We start from the raw sequence: 16,794 nt of genomic DNA, 5'->3' as shown, positions 1-16,794 counted from the left end.
TATATCGTTTAGTCTATTACCCGTTTATGCTTCTCATGTCTTACCCAGACACTTGGGCAGCGCATTGCAAAGGAACAAGGCTAGCATCCAAATTCATTACGTACGGCGCTATTTTAGACACAACACAGGCTAAATCAGTGCAATGCAAATTCACTTCACACCAAGAGTACCGCACATTTTCCTTACACGTCTGTAGCCTATCATGAAGCAGGATTGCCGAGTTACAGTGAGCGCCGCACTTCATTGGACAGTGGCACGTGTTTTTCTTCTTTTGGCTCTGCGCTCTAGCGATTTCAGTTTGAAAGGACACAACGACAACCAAGTTCAAGTGCAGACTGTCAGCTTTAATTTGAGGCCATTTTCAAGCACACCCGACGAACCGTTTGGAACTCACGTCGCATCTTGCACACGGTCACTTGTCCATTTAGGTGTCGCATTTCGGCAGGGCTCTGGCTTGGTGTTCGACGTGACATCACCGCGACAGAAATGCGCTCTGTTTGCGGTTGAGGGCAATGTACACTGTTGCATTGTGGGGAAACAGAAAGTCGTCCTTGAAATGCGGTGGGAAAACGCCAAAATAATAAACACATGAAAAAAAAAGAAGTACATGAATGAAAAGGTTGCCATCGTTTATGCGGCTAGCCGCAAGAGCGCAAATCAGACTTTTGAACCGGCTAGACATTGTGACTTGACGGGCTGCTAGCCGAATACTCAGAAACCGTAACTGTGCAACGTACCACCTAGCGGTCCGGCCCATCCCTTGCGGATTCCAACTCATACTTACCTGGCAGGGGAGATACCGTGATCACGAAGGCGGTTCACCCAGGGCGAGGCTCGGCCATTGCACTCCGGCTGTGTTGACCCCTGCGAATTCCTCAAATGTGGGAATCTCGACTGCATAATTTCTGCTAGTGGGGGACTGCGTTCGCGCTCTCCCCTGATCACGTGGTCAAATGATAGACTCGATTAATGTGCAAATACCCCCTTGTGCTGCCTTTCCTTCGCTTACGGCCATACCACTCTGAATACGTCTGATCTCGGAAGCTAAGCAGGGTCGGGCCCGGTTAGTACTTGGATGGGAGACCGCCTGGGAATACCAGGTGCTGTAAGCTTTTTTCACTATGCTTTTGGACAGGCGCTGCTGTTTCACAACGTTCAAAACACGTCGCGCACAGTGCTATATCGTTTAGTCTATTACCCGTTTATGCTTCTCATGTCTTACCCAGACACTTGGGCAGCGCATTGCAAAGGAACAAGGCTAGCATCCAAATTCATTACGTACGGCGCTATTTTAGACACAACACAGGCTAAATCAGTGCAATGCAAATTCACTTCACACCAAGAGTACCGCACATTTTCCTTACACGTCTGTAGCCTATCATGAAGCAGGATTGCCGAGTTACAGTGAGCGCCGCACTTCATTGGACAGTGGCACGTGTTTTTCTTCTTTTGGCTCTGCGCTCTAGCGATTTCAGTTTGAAAGGACACAACGACAACCAAGTTCAAGTGCAGACTGTCAGCTTTAATTTGAGGCCATTTTCAAGCACACCCGACGAACCGTTTGGAACTCACGTCGCATCTTGCACACGGTCACTTGTCCATTTAGGTGTCGCATTTCGGCAGGGCTCTGGCTTGGTGTTCGACGTGACATCACCGCGACTGAAATGCGCTCTGTTTGCGGTTGAGGGCGATGTACACTGTTGCATTGTGGGGAAACAGAAAGTCGTCCTTGAAATGCGGTGGGAAAACGCCAAAATAATAAACACATGAAAAAAAAGAAGTACATGAATGAAAAGGTTGCCATCGTTTATGCGGCTAGCCGCAAGAGCGCAAATCAGACTTTTGAACCGGCTAGACATTGTGACTTGACGGGCTGCTAGCCGAATACTCAGAAACCGTAACTGTGCAACGTACCACCTAGCGGTCCGGCCCATCCCTTGCGGATTCCAACTCATACTTACCTGGCAGGGGAGATACCGTGATCACGAAGGCGGTTCACCCAGGGCGAGGCTCGGCCATTGCACTCCGGCTGTGTTGACCCCTGCGAATTCCTCAAATGTGGGAATCTCGACTGCATAATTTCTGCTAGTGGGGGACTGCGTTCGCGCTCTCCCCTGATCACGTGGTCAAATGATAGACTCGATTAATGTGCAAATACCCCCTTGTGCTGCCTTTCCTTCGCTTACGGCCATACCACTCTGAATACGTCTGATCTCGGAAGCTAAGCAGGGTCGGGCCCGGTTAGTACTTGGATGGGAGACCGCCTGGGAATACCAGGTGCTGTAAGCTTTTTTCACTATGCTTTTGGACAGGCGCTGCTGTTTCACAACGTTCAAAACACGTCGCGCACAGTGCTATATCGTTTAGTCTATTACCCGTTTATGCTTCTCATGTCTTACCCAGACACTTGGGCAGCGCATTGCAAAGGAACAAGGCTAGCATCCAAATTCATTACGTACGGCGCTATTTTAGACACAACACAGGCTAAATCAGTGCAATGCAAATTCACTTCACACCAAGAGTACCGCACATTTTCCTTACACGTCTGTAGCCTATCATGAAGCAGGATTGCCGAGTTACAGTGAGCGCCGCACTTCATTGGACAGTGGCACGTGTTTTTCTTCTTTTGGCTCTGCGCTCTAGCGATTTCAGTTTGAAAGGACACAACGACAACCAATTTCAAGTGCAGACTGTCAGCTTTAATTTGAGGCCATTTTCAAGCACACCCGACGAACCGTTTGGAACTCACGTCGCATCTTGCACACGGTCACTTGTCCATTTAGGTGTCGCATTTCGGCAGGGCTCTGGCTTGGTGTTCGACGTGACATCACCGCGACAGAAATGCGCTCTGTTTGCGGTTGAGGGCAATGTACACTGTTGCATTGTGGGGAAACAGAAAGTCGTCCTTGAAATCCGGTGGGAAAACGCCAAAATAATAAACACATGAAAAAAAAGAAGTACATGAATGAAAAGGTTGCCATCGTTTATGCGGCTAGCCGCAAGAGCGCAAATCAGACTTTTGAACCGGCTAGACATTGTGACTTGACGGGCTGCTAGCCGAATACTCAGAAACCGTAACTGTGCAACGTACCACCTAGCGGTCCGGCCCATCCCTTGCGGATTCCAACTCATACTTACCTGGCAGGGGAGATACCGTGATCACGAAGGCGGTTCACCCAGGGCGAGGCTCGGCCATTGCACTCCGGCTGTGTTGACCCCTGCGAATTCCTCAAATGTGGGAATCTCGACTGCATAATTTCTGCTAGTGGGGGACTGCGTTCGCGCTCTCCCCTGATCACGTGGTCAAATGATAGACTCGATTAATGTGCAAATACCCCCTTGTGCTGCCTTTCCTTCGCTTACGGCCATACCACTCTGAATACGTCTGATCTCGGAAGCTAAGCAGGGTCGGGCCCGGTTAGTACTTGGATGGGAGACCGCCTGGGAATACCAGGTGCTGTAAGCTTTTTTCACTATGCTTTTGGACAGGCGCTGCTGTTTCACAACGTTCAAAACACGTCGCGCACAGTGCTATATCGTTTAGTCTATTACCCGTTTATGCTTCTCATGTCTTACCCAGACACTTGGGCAGCGCATTGCAAAGGAACAAGGCTAGCATCCAAATTCATTACGTACGGCGCTATTTTAGACACAACACAGGCTAAATCAGTGCAATGCAAATTCACTTCACACCAAGAGTACCGCACATTTTCCTTACACGTCTGTAGCCTATCATGAAGCAGGATTGCCGAGTTACAGTGAGCGCCGCACTTCATTGGACAGTGGCACGTGTTTTTCTTCTTTTGGCTCTGCGCTCTAGCGATTTCAGTTTGAAAGGACACAACGACAACCAAGTTCAAGTGCAGACTGTCAGCTTTAATTTGAGGCCATTTTCAAGCACACCCGACGAACCGTTTGGAACTCACGTCGCATCTTGCACACGGTCACTTGTCCATTTAGGTGTCGCATTTCGGCAGGGCTCTGGCTTGGTGTTCGACGTGACATCACCGCGACAGAAATGCGCTCTGTTTGCGGTTGAGGGCAATGTACACTGTTGCATTGTGGGGAAACAGAAAGTCGTCCTTGAAATGCGGTGGGAAAACGCCAAAATAATAAACACATGAAAAAAAAAGAAGTACATGAATGAAAAGGTTGCCATCGTTTATGCGGCTAGCCGCAAGAGCGCAAATCAGACTTTTGAACCGGCTAGACATTGTGACTTGACGGGCTGCTAGCCGAATACTCAGAAACCGTAACTGTGCAACGTACCACCTAGCGGTCCGGCCCATCCCTTGCGGATTCCAACTCATACTTACCTGGCAGGGGAGATACCGTGATCACGAAGGCGGTTCACCCAGGGCGAGGCTCGGCCATTGCACTCCGGCTGTGTTGACCCCTGCGAATTCCTCAAATGTGGGAATCTCGACTGCATAATTTCTGCTAGTGGGGGACTGCGTTTGCGCTCTCCCCTGATCACGTGGTCAAACGATAGACTCGATTAATGTGCAAATACCCCCTTGTGCTGCCTTTCCTTCGCTTACGGCCATACCACTCTGAATACGCCCGATCTCGTCTGATCTCGGAAGCTAAGCAGGGTCGGGCCCGGTTAGTACTTGGATGGGAGACCGCCTGGGAATACCAGGTGCTGTAAGCTTTTTTCACTATGCTTTTGGACAGGCGCTGCTGTTTCACAACGTTCAAAACACGTCGCGCACAGTGCTATATCGTTTAGTCTATTACCCGTTTATGCTTCTCATGTCTTACCCAGACACTTGGGCAGCGCATTGCAAAGGAACAAGGCTAGCATCGAAATTCATTACGTACGGCGCTATTTTAGACACAACACAGGCTAAATCAGTGCAATGCAAATTCACTTCACACCAAGAGTACCGCACATTTTCCTTACACGTCTGTAGCCTATCATGAAGCAGGATTGCCGAGTTACAGTGAGCGCCGCACTTCATTGGACAGTGGCACGTGTTTTTCTTCTTTTGGCTCTGCGCTCTAGCGATTTCAGTTTGAAAGGACACAACGACAACCAAGTTCAAGTGCAGACTGTCAGCTTTAATTTGAGGCCATTTTCAAGCACACCCGACGAACCGTTTGGAACTCACGTCGCATCTTGCACACGGTCACTTGTCCATTTAGGTGTCGCATTTCGGCAGGGCTCTGGCTTGGTGTTCGACGTGACATCACCGCGACAGAAATGCGCTCTGTTTGCGGTTGAGGGCAATGTACACTGTTGCATTGTGGGGAAACAGAAAGTCGTCCTTGAAATGCGGTGGGAAAACGCCAAAATAATAAACACATGAAAAAAAAAGAAGTACATGAATGAAAAGGTTGCCATCGTTTATGCGGCTAGCCGCAAGAGCGCAAATCAGACTTTTGAACCGGCTAGACATTGTGACTTGACGGGCTGCTAGCCGAATACTCAGAAACCGTAACTGTGCAACGTACCACCTAGCGGTCCGGCCCATCCCTTGCGGATTCCAACTCATACTTACCTGGCAGGGGAGATACCGTGATCACGAAGGCGGTTCACCCAGGGCGAGGCTCGGCCATTGCACTCCGGCTGTGTTGACCCCTGCGAATTCCTCAAATGTGGGAATCTCGACTGCATAATTTCTGCTAGTGGGGGACTGCGTTTGCGCTCTCCCCTGATCACGTGGTCAAACGATAGACTCGATTAATGTGCAAATACCCCCTTGTGCTGCCTTTCCTTCGCTTACGGCCATACCACTCTGAATACGCCCGATCTCGTCTGATCTCGGAAGCTAAGCAGGGTCGGGCCCGGTTAGTACTTGGATGGGAGACCGCCTGGGAATACCAGGTGCTGTAAGCTTTTTTCACTATGCTTTTGGACAGGCGCTGCTGTTTCACAACGTTCAAAACACGTCGCGCACAGTGCTATATCGTTTAGTCTATTACCCGTTTATGCTTCTCATGTCTTACCCAGACACTTGGGCAGCGCATTGCAAAGGAACAAGGCTAGCATCCAAATTCATTACGTACGGCGCTATTTTAGACACAACACAGGCTAAATCAGTGCAATGCAAATTCACTTCACACCAAGAGTACCGCACATTTTCCTTACACGTCTGTAGCCTATCATGAAGCAGGATTGCCGAGTTACAGTGAGCGCCGCACTTCATTGGACAGTGGCACGTGTTTTTCTTCTTTTGGTTCTGCGCTCTAGCGATTTCAGTTTGAAAGGACACAACGACAACCAAGTTCAAGTGCAGACTGTCAGCTTTAATTTGAGGCCATTTTCAAGCACACCCGACGAACCGTTTGGAACTCACGTCGCATCTTGCACACGGTCACTTGTCCATTTAGGTGTCGCATTTCGGCAGGGCTCTGGCTTGGTGTTCGACGTGACATCACCGCGACAGAAATGCGCTCTGTTTGCGGTTGAGGGCAATGTACACTGTTGCATTGTGGGGAAACAGAAAGTCGTCCTTGAAATGCGGTGGGAAAACGCCAAAATAATAAACACATGAAAAAAAAGAAGTACATGAATGAAAAGGTTGCCATCGTTTATGCGGCTAGCCGCAAGAGCGCAAATCAGACTTTTGAACCGGCTAGACATTGTGACTTGACGGGCTGCTAGCCGAATACTCAGAAACCGTAACTGTGCAACGTACCACCTAGCGGTCCGGCCCATCCCTTGCGGATTCCAACTCATACTTACCTGGCAGGGGAGATACCGTGATCACGAAGGCGGTTCACCCAGGGCGAGGCTCGGCCATTGCACTCCGGCTGTGTTGACCCCTGCGAATTCCTCAAATGTGGGAATCTCGACTGCATAATTTCTGCTAGTGGGGGACTGCGTTCGCGCTCTCCCCTGATCACGTGGTCAAACGATAGACTCGATTAATGTGCAAATACCCCCTTGTGCTGCCTTTCCTTCGCTTACAGCCATACCACTCTGAATACGTCTGATCTCGGAAGCTAAGCAGGGTCGGGCCCGGTTAGTACTTGGATGGGAGACCGCCTGGGAATACCAGGTGCTGTAAGCTTTTTTCACTATGCTTTTGGACAGGCGCTGCTGTTTCACAACGTTCAAAACACGTCGCGCACAGTGCTATATCGTTTAGTCTATTACCCGTTTATGCTTCTCATGTCTTACCCAGACACTTGGGCAGCGCATTGCAAAGGAACAAGGCTAGCATCGAAATTCATTACGTACGGCGCTATTTTAGACACAACACAGGCTAAATCAGTGCAATGCAAATTCACTTCACACCAAGAGTACCGCACATTTTCCTTACACGTCTGTAGCCTATCATGAAGCAGGATTGCCGAGTTACAGTGAGCGCCGCACTTCATTGGACAGTGGCACGTGTTTTTCTTCTTTTGGCTCTGCGCTCTAGCGATTTCAGTTTGAAAGGACACAACGACAACCAAGTTCAAGTGCAGACTGTCAGCTTTAATTTGAGGCCATTTTCAAGCACACCCGACGAACCGTTTGGAACTCACGTCGCATCTTGCACACGGTCACTTGTCCATTTAGGTGTCGCATTTCGGCAGGGCTCTGGCTTGGTGTTCGACGTGACATCACCGCGACAGAAATGCGCTCTGTTTGCGGTTGAGGGCAATGTACACTGTTGCATTGTGGGGAAACAGAAAGTCGTCCTTGAAATGCGGTGGGAAAACGCCAAAATAATAAACACATGAAAAAAAAAGAAGTACATGAATGAAAAGGTTGCCATCGTTTATGCGGCTAGCCGCAAGAGCGCAAATCAGACTTTTGAACCGGCTAGACATTGTGACTTGACGGGCTGCTAGCCGAATACTCAGAAACCGTAACTGTGCAACGTACCACCTAGCGGTCCGGCCCATCCCTTGCGGATTCCAACTCATACTTACCTGGCAGGGGAGATACCGTGATCACGAAGGCGGTTCACCCAGGGCGAGGCTCGGCCATTGCACTCCGGCTGTGTTGACCCCTGCGAATTCCTCAAATGTGGGAATCTCGACTGCATAATTTCTGCTAGTGGGGGACTGCGTTCGCGCTCTCCCCTGATCACGTGGTCAAATGATAGACTCGATTAATGTGCAAATACCCCCTTGTGCTGCCTTTCCTTCGCTTACGGCCATACCACTCTGAATACGTCTGATCTCGGAAGCTAAGCAGGGTCGGGCCCGGTTAGTACTTGGATGGGAGACCGCCTGGGAATACCAGGTGCTGTAAGCTTTTTTCACTATGCTTTTGGACAGGCGCTGCTGTTTCACAACGTTCAAAACACGTCGCGCACAGTGCTATATCGTTTAGTCTATTACCCGTTTATGCTTCTCATGTCTTACCCAGACACTTGGGCAGCGCATTGCAAAGGAACAAGGCTAGCATCCAAATTCATTACGTACGGCGCTATTTTAGACACAACACAGGCTAAATCAGTGCAATGCAAATTCACTTCACACCAAGAGTACCGCACATTTTCCTTACACGTCTGTAGCCTATCATGAAGCAGGATTGCCGAGTTACAGTGAGCGCCGCACTTCATTGGACAGTGGCACGTGTTTTTCTTCTTTTGGCTCTGCGCTCTAGCGATTTCAGTTTGAAAGGACACAACGACAACCAAGTTCAAGTGCAGACTGTCAGCTTTAATTTGAGGCCATTTTCAAGCACACCCGACGAACCGTTTGGAACTCACGTCGCATCTTGCACACGGTCACTTGTCCATTTAGGTGTCGCATTTCGGCAGGGCTCTGGCTTGGTGTTCGACGTGACATCACCGCGACAGAAATGCGCTCTGTTTGCGGTTGAGGGCAATGTACACTGTTGCATTGTGGGGAAACAGAAAGTCGTCCTTGAAATGCGGTGGGAAAACGCCAAAATAATAAACACATGAAAAAAAAAGAAGTACATGAATGAAAAGGTTGCCATCGTTTATGCGGCTAGCCGCAAGAGCGCAAATCAGACTTTTGAACCGGCTAGACATTGTGACTTGACGGGCTGCTAGCCGAATACTCAGAAACCGTAACTGTGCAACGTACCACCTAGCGGTCCGGCCCATCCCTTGCGGATTCCAACTCATACTTACCTGGCAGGGGAGATACCGTGATCACGAAGGCGGTTCACCCAGGGCGAGGCTCGGCCATTGCACTCCGGCTGTGTTGACCCCTGCGAATTCCTCAAATGTGGGAATCTCGACTGCATAATTTCTGCTAGTGGGGGACTGCGTTTGCGCTCTCCCCTGATCACGTGGTCAAACGATAGACTCGATTAATGTGCAAATACCCCCTTGTGCTGCCTTTCCTTCGCTTACGGCCATACCACTCTGAATACGTCTGATCTCGTCTGATCTCGGAAGCTAAGCAGGGTCGGGCCCGGTTAGTACTTGGATGGGAGACCGCCTGGGAATACCAGGTGCTGTAAGCTTTTTTCACTATGCTTTTGGACAGGCGCTGCTGTTTCACAACGTTCAAAACACGTCGCGCACAGTGCTATATCGTTTAGTCTATTACCCGTTTATGCTTCTCATGTCTTACCCAGACACTTGGGCAGCGCATTGCAAAGGAACAAGGCTAGCATCCAAATTCATTACGTACGGCGCTATTTTAGACACAACACAGGCTAAATCAGTGCAATGCAAATTCACTTCACACCAAGAGTACCGCACATTTTCCTTACACGTCTGTAGCCTATCATGAAGCAGGATTGCCGAGTTACAGTGAGCGCCGCACTTCATTGGACAGTGGCACGTGTTTTTCTTCTTTTGGTTCTGCGCTCTAGCGATTTCAGTTTGAAAGGACACAACGACAACCAAGTTCAAGTGCAGACTGTCAGCTTTAATTTGAGGCCATTTTCAAGCACACCCGACGAACCGTTTGGAACTCACGTCGCATCTTGCACACGGTCACTTGTCCATTTAGGTGTCGCATTTCGGCAGGGCTCTGGCTTGGTGTTCGACGTGACATCACCGCGACAGAAATGCGCTCTGTTTGCGGTTGAGGGCAATGTACACTGTTGCATTGTGGGGAAACAGAAAGTCGTCCTTGAAATGCGGTGGGAAAACGCCAAAATAATAAACACATGAAAAAAAAGAAGTACATGAATGAAAAGGTTGCCATCGTTTATGCGGCTAGCCGCAAGAGCGCAAATCAGACTTTTGAACCGGCTAGACATTGTGACTTGACGGGCTGCTAGCCGAATACTCAGAAACCGTAACTGTGCAACGTACCACCTAGCGGTCCGGCCCATCCCTTGCGGATTCCAACTCATACTTACCTGGCAGGGGAGATACCGTGATCACGAAGGCGGTTCACCCAGGGCGAGGCTCGGCCATTGCACTCCGGCTGTGTTGACCCCTGCGAATTCCTCAAATGTGGGAATCTCGACTGCATAATTTCTGCTAGTGGGGGACTGCGTTCGCGCTCTCCCCTGATCACGTGGTCAAACGATAGACTCGATTAATGTGCAAATACCCCCTTGTGCTGCCTTTCCTTCGCTTACGGCCATACCACTCTGAATACGTCTGATCTCGGAAGCTAAGCAGGGTCGGGCCCGGTTAGTACTTGGATGGGAGACCGCCTGGGAATACCAGGTGCTGTAAGCTTTTTTCACTATGCTTTTGGACAGGCGCTGCTGTTTCACAACGTTCAAAACACGTCGCGCACAGTGCTATATCGTTTAGTCTATTACCCGTTTATGCTTCTCATGTCTTACCCAGACACTTGGGCAGCGCATTGCAAAGGAACAAGGCTAGCATCGAAATTCATTACGTACGGCGCTATTTTAGACACAACACAGGCTAAATCAGTGCAATGCAAATTCACTTCACACCAAGAGTACCGCACATTTTCCTTACACGTCTGTAGCCTATCATGAAGCAGGATTGCCGAGTTACAGTGAGCGCCGCACTTCATTGGACAGTGGCACGTGTTTTTCTTCTTTTGGCTCTGCGCTCTAGCGATTTCAGTTTGAAAGGACACAACGACAACCAAGTTCAAGTGCAGACTGTCAGCTTTAATTTGAGGCCATTTTCAAGCACACCCGACGAACCGTTTGGAACTCACGTCGCATCTTGCACACGGTCACTTGTCCATTTAGGTGTCGCATTTCGGCAGGGCTCTGGCTTGGTGTTCGACGTGACATCACCGCGACAGAAATGCGCTCTGTTTGCGGTTGAGGGCAATGTACACTGTTGCATTGTGGGGAAACAGAAAGTCGTCCTTGAAATGCGGTGGGAAAACGCCAAAATAATAAACAAATGAAAAAAAAAGAAGTACATGAATGAAAAGGTTGCCATCGTTTATGCGGCTAGCCGCAAGAGCGCAAATCAGACTTTTGAACCGGCTAGACATTGTGACTTGACGGGCTGCTAGCCGAATACTCAGAAACCGTAACTGTGCAACGTACCACCTAGCGGTCCGGCCCATCCCTTGCGGATTCCAACTCATACTTACCTGGCAGGGGAGATACCGTGATCACGAAGGCGGTTCACCCAGGGCGAGGCTCGGCCATTGCACTCCGGCTGTGTTGACCCCTGCGAATTCCTCAAATGTGGGAATCTCGACTGCATAATTTCTGCTAGTGGGGGACTGCGTTCGCGCTCTCCCCTGATCACGTGGTCAAATGATAGACTCGATTAATGTGCAAATACCCCCTTGTGCTGCCTTTCCTTCGCTTACGGCCATACCACTCTGAATACGTCTGATCTCGGAAGCTAAGCAGGGTCGGGCCCGGTTAGTACTTGGATGGGAGACCGCCTGGGAATACCAGGTGCTGTAAGCTTTTTTCACTATGCTTTTGGACAGGCGCTGCTGTTTCACAACGTTCAAAACACGTCGCGCACAGTGCTATATCGTTTAGTCTATTACCCGTTTATGCTTCTCATGTCTTACCCAGACACTTGGGCAGCGCATTGCAAAGGAACAAGGCTAGCATCCAAATTCATTACGTACGGCGCTATTTTAGACACAACACAGGCTAAATCAGTGCAATGCAAATTCACTTCACACCAAGAGTACCGCACATTTTCCTTACACGTCTGTAGCCTATCATGAAGCAGGATTGCCGAGTTACAGTGAGCGCCGCACTTCATTGGACAGTGGCACGTGTTTTTCTTCTTTTGGCTCTGCGCTCTAGCGATTTCAGTTTGAAAGGACACAACGACAACCAAGTTCAAGTGCAGACTGTCAGCTTTAATTTGAGGCCATTTTCAAGCACACCCGACGAACCGTTTGGAACTCACGTCGCATCTTGCACACGGTCACTTGTCCATTTAGGTGTCGCATTTCGGCAGGGCTCTGGCTTGGTGTTCGACGTGACATCACCGCGACTGAAATGCGCTCTGTTTGCGGTTGAGGGCGATGTACACTGTTGCATTGTGGGGAAACAGAAAGTCGTCCTTGAAATGCGGTGGGAAAACGCCAAAATAATAAACACATGAAAAAAAAGAAGTACATGAATGAAAAGGTTGCCATCGTTTATGCGGCTAGCCGCAAGAGCGCAAATCAGACTTTTGAACCGGCTAGACATTGTGACTTGACGGGCTGCTAGCCGAATACTCAGAAACCGTAACTGTGCAACGTACCACCTAGCGGTCCGGCCCATCCCTTGCGGATTCCAACTCATACTTACCTGGCAGGGGAGATACCGTGATCACGAAGGCGGTTCACCCAGGGCGAGGCTCGGCCATTGCACTCCGGCTGTGTTGACCCCTGCGAATTCCTCAAATGTGGGAATCTCGACTGCATAATTTCTGCTAGTGGGGGACTGCGTTCGCGCTCTCCCCTGATCACGTGGTCAAATGATAGACTCGATTAATGTGCAAATACCCCCTTGTGCTGCCTTTCCTTCGCTTACGGCCATACCACTCTGAATACGTCTGATCTCGGAAGCTAAGCAGGGTCGGGCCCGGTTAGTACTTGGATGGGAGACCGCCTGGGAATACCAGGTGCTGTAAGCTTTTTTCACTATGCTTTTGGACAGGCGCTGCTGTTTCACAACGTTCAAAACACGTCGCGCACAGTGCTATATCGTTTAGTCTATTACCCGTTTATGCTTCTCATGTCTTACCCAGACACTTGGGCAGCGCATTGCAAAGGAACAAGGCTAGCATCCAAATTCATTACGTACGGCGCTATTTTAGACACAACACAGGCTAAATCAGTGCAATGCAAATTCACTTCACACCAAGAGTACCGCACATTTTCCTTACACGTCTGTAGCCTATCATGAAGCAGGATTGCCGAGTTACAGTGAGCGCCGCACTTCATTGGACAGTGGCACGTGTTTTTCTTCTTTTGGCTCTGCGCTCTAGCGATTTCAGTTTGAAAGGACACAACGACAACCAATTTCAAGTGCAGACTGTCAGCTTTAATTTGAGGCCATTTTCAAGCACACCCGACGAACCGTTTGGAACTCACGTCGCATCTTGCACACGGTCACTTGTCCATTTAGGTGTCGCATTTCGGCAGGGCTCTGGCTTGGTGTTCGACGTGACATCACCGCGACAGAAATGCGCTCTGTTTGCGGTTGAGGGCAATGTACACTGTTGCATTGTGGGGAAACAGAAAGTCGTCCTTGAAATGCGGTGGGAAAACGCCAAAATAATAAACACATGAAAAAAAAGAAGTACATGAATGAAAAGGTTGCCATCGTTTATGCGGCTAGCCGCAAGAGCGCAAATCAGACTTTTGAACCGGCTAGACATTGTGACTTGACGGGCTGCTAGCCGAATACTCAGAAACCGTAACTGTGCAACGTACCACCTAGCGGTCCGGCCCATCCCTTGCGGATTCCAACTCATACTTACCTGGCAGGGGAGATACCGTGATCACGAAGGCGGTTCACCCAGGGCGAGGCTCGGCCATTGCACTCCGGCTGTGTTGACCCCTGCGAATTCCTCAAATGTGGGAATCTCGACTGCATAATTTCTGCTAGTGGGGGACTGCGTTTGCGCTCTCCCCTGATCACGTGGTCAAACGATAGACTCGATTAATGTGCAAATACCCCCTTGTGCTGCCTTTCCTTCGCTTACGGCCATACCACTCTGAATACGCCCGATCTCGTCTGATCTCGGAAGCTAAGCAGGGTCGGGCCCGGTTAGTACTTGGATGGGAGACCGCCTGGGAATACCAGGTGCTGTAAGCTTTTTTCACTATGCTTTTGGACAGGCGCTGCTGTTTCACAACGTTCAAAACACGTCGCGCACAGTGCTATATCGTTTAGTCTATTACCCGTTTATGCTTCTCATGTCTTACCCAGACACTTGGGCAGCGCATTGCAAAGGAACAAGGCTAGCATCCAAATTCATTACGTACGGCGCTATTTTAGACACAACACAGGCTAAATCAGTGCAATGCAAATTCACTTCACACCAAGAGTACCGCACATTTTCCTTACACGTCTGTAGCCTATCATGAAGCAGGATTGCCGAGTTACAGTGAGCGCCGCACTTCATTGGACAGTGGCACGTGTTTTTCTTCTTTTGGTTCTGCGCTCTAGCGATTTCAGTTTGAAAGGACACAACGACAACCAAGTTCAAGTGCAGACTGTCAGCTTTAATTTGAGGCCATTTTCAAGCACACCCGACGAACCGTTTGGAACTCACGTCGCATCTTGCACACGGTCACTTGTCCATTTAGGTGTCGCATTTCGGCAGGGCTCTGGCTTGGTGTTCGACGTGACATCACCGCGACAGAAATGCGCTCTGTTTGCGGTTGAGGGCAATGTACACTGTTGCATTGTGGGGAAACAGAAAGTCGTCCTTGAAATGCGGTGGGAAAACGCCAAAATAATAAACACATGAAAAAAAAGAAGTACATGAATGAAAAGGTTGCCATCGTTTATGCGGCTAGCCGCAAGAGCGCAAATCAGACTTTTGAACCGGCTAGACATTGTGACTTGACGGGCTGCTAGCCGAATACTCAGAAACCGTAACTGTGCAACGTACCACCTAGCGGTCCGGCCCATCCCTTGCGGATTCCAACTCATACTTACCTGGCAGGGGAGATACCGTGATCACGAAGGCGGTTCACCCAGGGCGAGGCTCGGCCATTGCACTCCGGCTGTGTTGACCCCTGCGAATTCCTCAAATGTGGGAATCTCGACTGCATAATTTCTGCTAGTGGGGGACTGCGTTCGCGCTCTCCCCTGATCACGTGGTCAAACGATAGACTCGATTAATGTGCAAATACCCCCTTGTGCTGCCTTTCCTTCGCTTACGGCCATACCACTCTGAATACGCCCGATCTCGTCTGATCTCGGAAGCTAAGCAGGGTCGGGCCCGGTTAGTACTTGGATGGGAGACCGCCTCGGAATACCAGGTGCTGTAAGCTTTTTTCACTATGCTTTTGGACAGGCGCTGCTGTTTCACAACGTTCAAAACACGTCGCGCACAGTGCTATATCGTTTAGTCTATTACCCGTTTATGCTTCTCATGTCTTACCCAGACACTTGGGCAGCGCATTGCAAAGGAACAAGGCTAGCATCCAAATTCATTACGCACGGCGCTATTTTAGACACAACACAGGCTAAATCAGTGCAATGCAAATTCACTTCACACCAAGAGTACCGCACATTTTCCTTACACGTCTGTAGCCTATCATGAAGCAGGATTGCCGAGTTACAGTGAGCGCCGCACTTCATTGGACAGTGGCACGTGTTTTTCTTCTTTTGGTTCTGCGCTCTAGCGATTTCAGTTTGAAAGGACACAACGACAACCAAGTTCAAGTGCAGACTGTCAGCTTTAATTTGAGGCCATTTTCAAGCACACCCGACGAACCGTTTGGAACTCACGTCGCATCTTGCACACGGTCACTTGTCCATTTAGGTGTCGCATTTCGGCAGGGCTCTGGCTTGGTGTTCGACGTGACATCACCGCGACTGAAATGCGCTCTGTTTGCGGTTGAGGGCGATGTACACTGTTGCATTGTGGGGAAACAGAAAGTCGTCCTTGAAATGCGGTGGGAAAACGCCAAAATAATAAACACATGAAAAAAAAGAAGTACATGAATGAAAAGGTTGCCATCGTTTATGCGGCTAGCCGCAAGAGCGCAAATCAGACTTTTGAACCGGCTAGACATTGTGACTTGACGGGCTGCTAGCCGAATACTCAGAAACCGTAACTGTGCAACGTACCACCTAGCGGTCCGGCCCATCCCTTGCGGATTCCAATTCATACTTACCTGGCAGGGGAGATACCGTGATCACGAAGGCGGTTCACCCAGGGCGAGGCTCGGCCATTGCACTCCGGCTGTGTTGACCCCTGCGAATTCCTCAAATGTGGGAATCTCGACTGCGTTCGCGCTCTCCCCTGATCACGTGGTCAAACGATAGACTCGATTAATGTGCAAATACCCCCTTGTGCTGCCTTTCCTTCGCTTACGGCCATACCACTCTGAATACGTCTGATCTCGAAAGCTAAGCAGGGTCGGGCCCGGTTAGTACTTGGATGGGAGACCGCCTGGGAATACCAGGTGCTGTAAGCTTTTTTCACTATGCTTTTGGACAGGCGCTGCTGTTTCACAACGTTCAAAACACGTCGCGCACAGTGCTATATCGTTTAGTCTATTACCCGTTTATGCTTCTCATGTCTTACCCAGACACTTGGGCAGCGCATTGCAAAGGAACAAGGCTAGCATCCAAATTCATTACGTACGGCGCTATTTTAGACACAACACAGGCTAAATCAGTGCAATGCAAATTTACTTCACACCAAGAGTACCGCACATTTTCCTTACACGTCTGTAGCCTATCATGAAGCAGGATTGCCGAGTTACAGTGAGCGCCGCACTTCATTGGACAGTGGCACGTGTTTTTCTTCTTTTGGTTCTGCGCTC

General features: G+C 49.6%; 18 non-coding genes and 10 pseudogenes across 18 annotated transcripts; all 28 read left to right on the top strand.

Annotated features, from left to right (window-relative positions):
* The first annotated feature begins 776 nt into the window (after positions 1-776).
* Positions 777-940, top strand: LOC133117679 (U1 spliceosomal RNA). Its single transcript, XR_009706223.1, has one exon. It is a non-coding gene; the product is annotated as a U1 spliceosomal RNA (small nuclear RNA).
* A 63-nt stretch (positions 941-1,003) lies between these two features.
* Positions 1,004-1,112, top strand: LOC133117517 (5S ribosomal RNA; annotated as a pseudogene).
* An 841-nt stretch (positions 1,113-1,953) lies between these two features.
* LOC133117678 (U1 spliceosomal RNA) lies at positions 1,954-2,117 on the top strand. Its single transcript, XR_009706222.1, has one exon. It is a non-coding gene; the product is annotated as a U1 spliceosomal RNA (small nuclear RNA).
* A 63-nt stretch (positions 2,118-2,180) lies between these two features.
* Positions 2,181-2,289, top strand: LOC133117516 (5S ribosomal RNA; annotated as a pseudogene).
* An 841-nt stretch (positions 2,290-3,130) lies between these two features.
* On the top strand, positions 3,131-3,294 carry LOC133117677 (U1 spliceosomal RNA). The gene has a single exon (XR_009706221.1). It is a non-coding gene; the product is annotated as a U1 spliceosomal RNA (small nuclear RNA).
* Positions 3,295-3,357: 63 nt separating this feature from the next.
* On the top strand, positions 3,358-3,466 carry LOC133117514 (5S ribosomal RNA; annotated as a pseudogene).
* Positions 3,467-4,308: 842 nt separating this feature from the next.
* On the top strand, positions 4,309-4,472 carry LOC133117735 (U1 spliceosomal RNA). The gene has a single exon (XR_009706276.1). It is a non-coding gene; the product is annotated as a U1 spliceosomal RNA (small nuclear RNA).
* Positions 4,473-4,535: 63 nt separating this feature from the next.
* Positions 4,536-4,654, top strand: LOC133117500 (5S ribosomal RNA). The gene has a single exon (XR_009706105.1). It is a non-coding gene; the product is annotated as a 5S ribosomal RNA (ribosomal RNA).
* Positions 4,655-5,496: 842 nt separating this feature from the next.
* On the top strand, positions 5,497-5,660 carry LOC133117734 (U1 spliceosomal RNA). The gene has a single exon (XR_009706275.1). It is a non-coding gene; the product is annotated as a U1 spliceosomal RNA (small nuclear RNA).
* A 63-nt stretch (positions 5,661-5,723) lies between these two features.
* LOC133117488 (5S ribosomal RNA) lies at positions 5,724-5,842 on the top strand. The gene has a single exon (XR_009706103.1). It is a non-coding gene; the product is annotated as a 5S ribosomal RNA (ribosomal RNA).
* Positions 5,843-6,683: 841 nt separating this feature from the next.
* Positions 6,684-6,847, top strand: LOC133117676 (U1 spliceosomal RNA). The gene has a single exon (XR_009706220.1). It is a non-coding gene; the product is annotated as a U1 spliceosomal RNA (small nuclear RNA).
* A 63-nt stretch (positions 6,848-6,910) lies between these two features.
* LOC133117550 (5S ribosomal RNA) lies at positions 6,911-7,019 on the top strand (annotated as a pseudogene).
* An 842-nt stretch (positions 7,020-7,861) lies between these two features.
* On the top strand, positions 7,862-8,025 carry LOC133117675 (U1 spliceosomal RNA). Its single transcript, XR_009706219.1, has one exon. It is a non-coding gene; the product is annotated as a U1 spliceosomal RNA (small nuclear RNA).
* Positions 8,026-8,088: 63 nt separating this feature from the next.
* Positions 8,089-8,197, top strand: LOC133117513 (5S ribosomal RNA; annotated as a pseudogene).
* An 842-nt stretch (positions 8,198-9,039) lies between these two features.
* LOC133117733 (U1 spliceosomal RNA) lies at positions 9,040-9,203 on the top strand. The gene has a single exon (XR_009706274.1). It is a non-coding gene; the product is annotated as a U1 spliceosomal RNA (small nuclear RNA).
* A 63-nt stretch (positions 9,204-9,266) lies between these two features.
* LOC133117135 (5S ribosomal RNA) lies at positions 9,267-9,385 on the top strand. The gene has a single exon (XR_009705937.1). It is a non-coding gene; the product is annotated as a 5S ribosomal RNA (ribosomal RNA).
* Positions 9,386-10,226: 841 nt separating this feature from the next.
* LOC133117674 (U1 spliceosomal RNA) lies at positions 10,227-10,390 on the top strand. Its single transcript, XR_009706218.1, has one exon. It is a non-coding gene; the product is annotated as a U1 spliceosomal RNA (small nuclear RNA).
* A 63-nt stretch (positions 10,391-10,453) lies between these two features.
* Positions 10,454-10,562, top strand: LOC133117512 (5S ribosomal RNA; annotated as a pseudogene).
* Positions 10,563-11,404: 842 nt separating this feature from the next.
* On the top strand, positions 11,405-11,568 carry LOC133117673 (U1 spliceosomal RNA). Its single transcript, XR_009706217.1, has one exon. It is a non-coding gene; the product is annotated as a U1 spliceosomal RNA (small nuclear RNA).
* Positions 11,569-11,631: 63 nt separating this feature from the next.
* Positions 11,632-11,740, top strand: LOC133117510 (5S ribosomal RNA; annotated as a pseudogene).
* Positions 11,741-12,581: 841 nt separating this feature from the next.
* Positions 12,582-12,745, top strand: LOC133117672 (U1 spliceosomal RNA). Its single transcript, XR_009706216.1, has one exon. It is a non-coding gene; the product is annotated as a U1 spliceosomal RNA (small nuclear RNA).
* A 63-nt stretch (positions 12,746-12,808) lies between these two features.
* Positions 12,809-12,917, top strand: LOC133117509 (5S ribosomal RNA; annotated as a pseudogene).
* Positions 12,918-13,758: 841 nt separating this feature from the next.
* Positions 13,759-13,922, top strand: LOC133117732 (U1 spliceosomal RNA). Its single transcript, XR_009706273.1, has one exon. It is a non-coding gene; the product is annotated as a U1 spliceosomal RNA (small nuclear RNA).
* Positions 13,923-13,985: 63 nt separating this feature from the next.
* On the top strand, positions 13,986-14,104 carry LOC133117477 (5S ribosomal RNA). The gene has a single exon (XR_009706102.1). It is a non-coding gene; the product is annotated as a 5S ribosomal RNA (ribosomal RNA).
* An 841-nt stretch (positions 14,105-14,945) lies between these two features.
* On the top strand, positions 14,946-15,109 carry LOC133117670 (U1 spliceosomal RNA). The gene has a single exon (XR_009706214.1). It is a non-coding gene; the product is annotated as a U1 spliceosomal RNA (small nuclear RNA).
* Positions 15,110-15,172: 63 nt separating this feature from the next.
* Positions 15,173-15,291, top strand: LOC133117730 (5S ribosomal RNA). The gene has a single exon (XR_009706271.1). It is a non-coding gene; the product is annotated as a 5S ribosomal RNA (ribosomal RNA).
* Positions 15,292-16,132: 841 nt separating this feature from the next.
* LOC133117221 (U1 spliceosomal RNA) lies at positions 16,133-16,258 on the top strand (annotated as a pseudogene).
* A 76-nt stretch (positions 16,259-16,334) lies between these two features.
* LOC133117553 (5S ribosomal RNA) lies at positions 16,335-16,443 on the top strand (annotated as a pseudogene).
* Positions 16,444-16,794: the final 351 nt, after the last annotated feature.

This window comes from Conger conger, chromosome 17, assembly GCF_963514075.1.
Source record: "Conger conger chromosome 17, fConCon1.1, whole genome shotgun sequence".
NCBI classification, from domain to species: domain Eukaryota; kingdom Metazoa; phylum Chordata; class Actinopteri; order Anguilliformes; family Congridae; genus Conger; species Conger conger.
The sequence above is the reverse complement of the archived record's forward strand: the minus strand, read 5'-3'. Positions and strand labels throughout refer to the sequence as shown.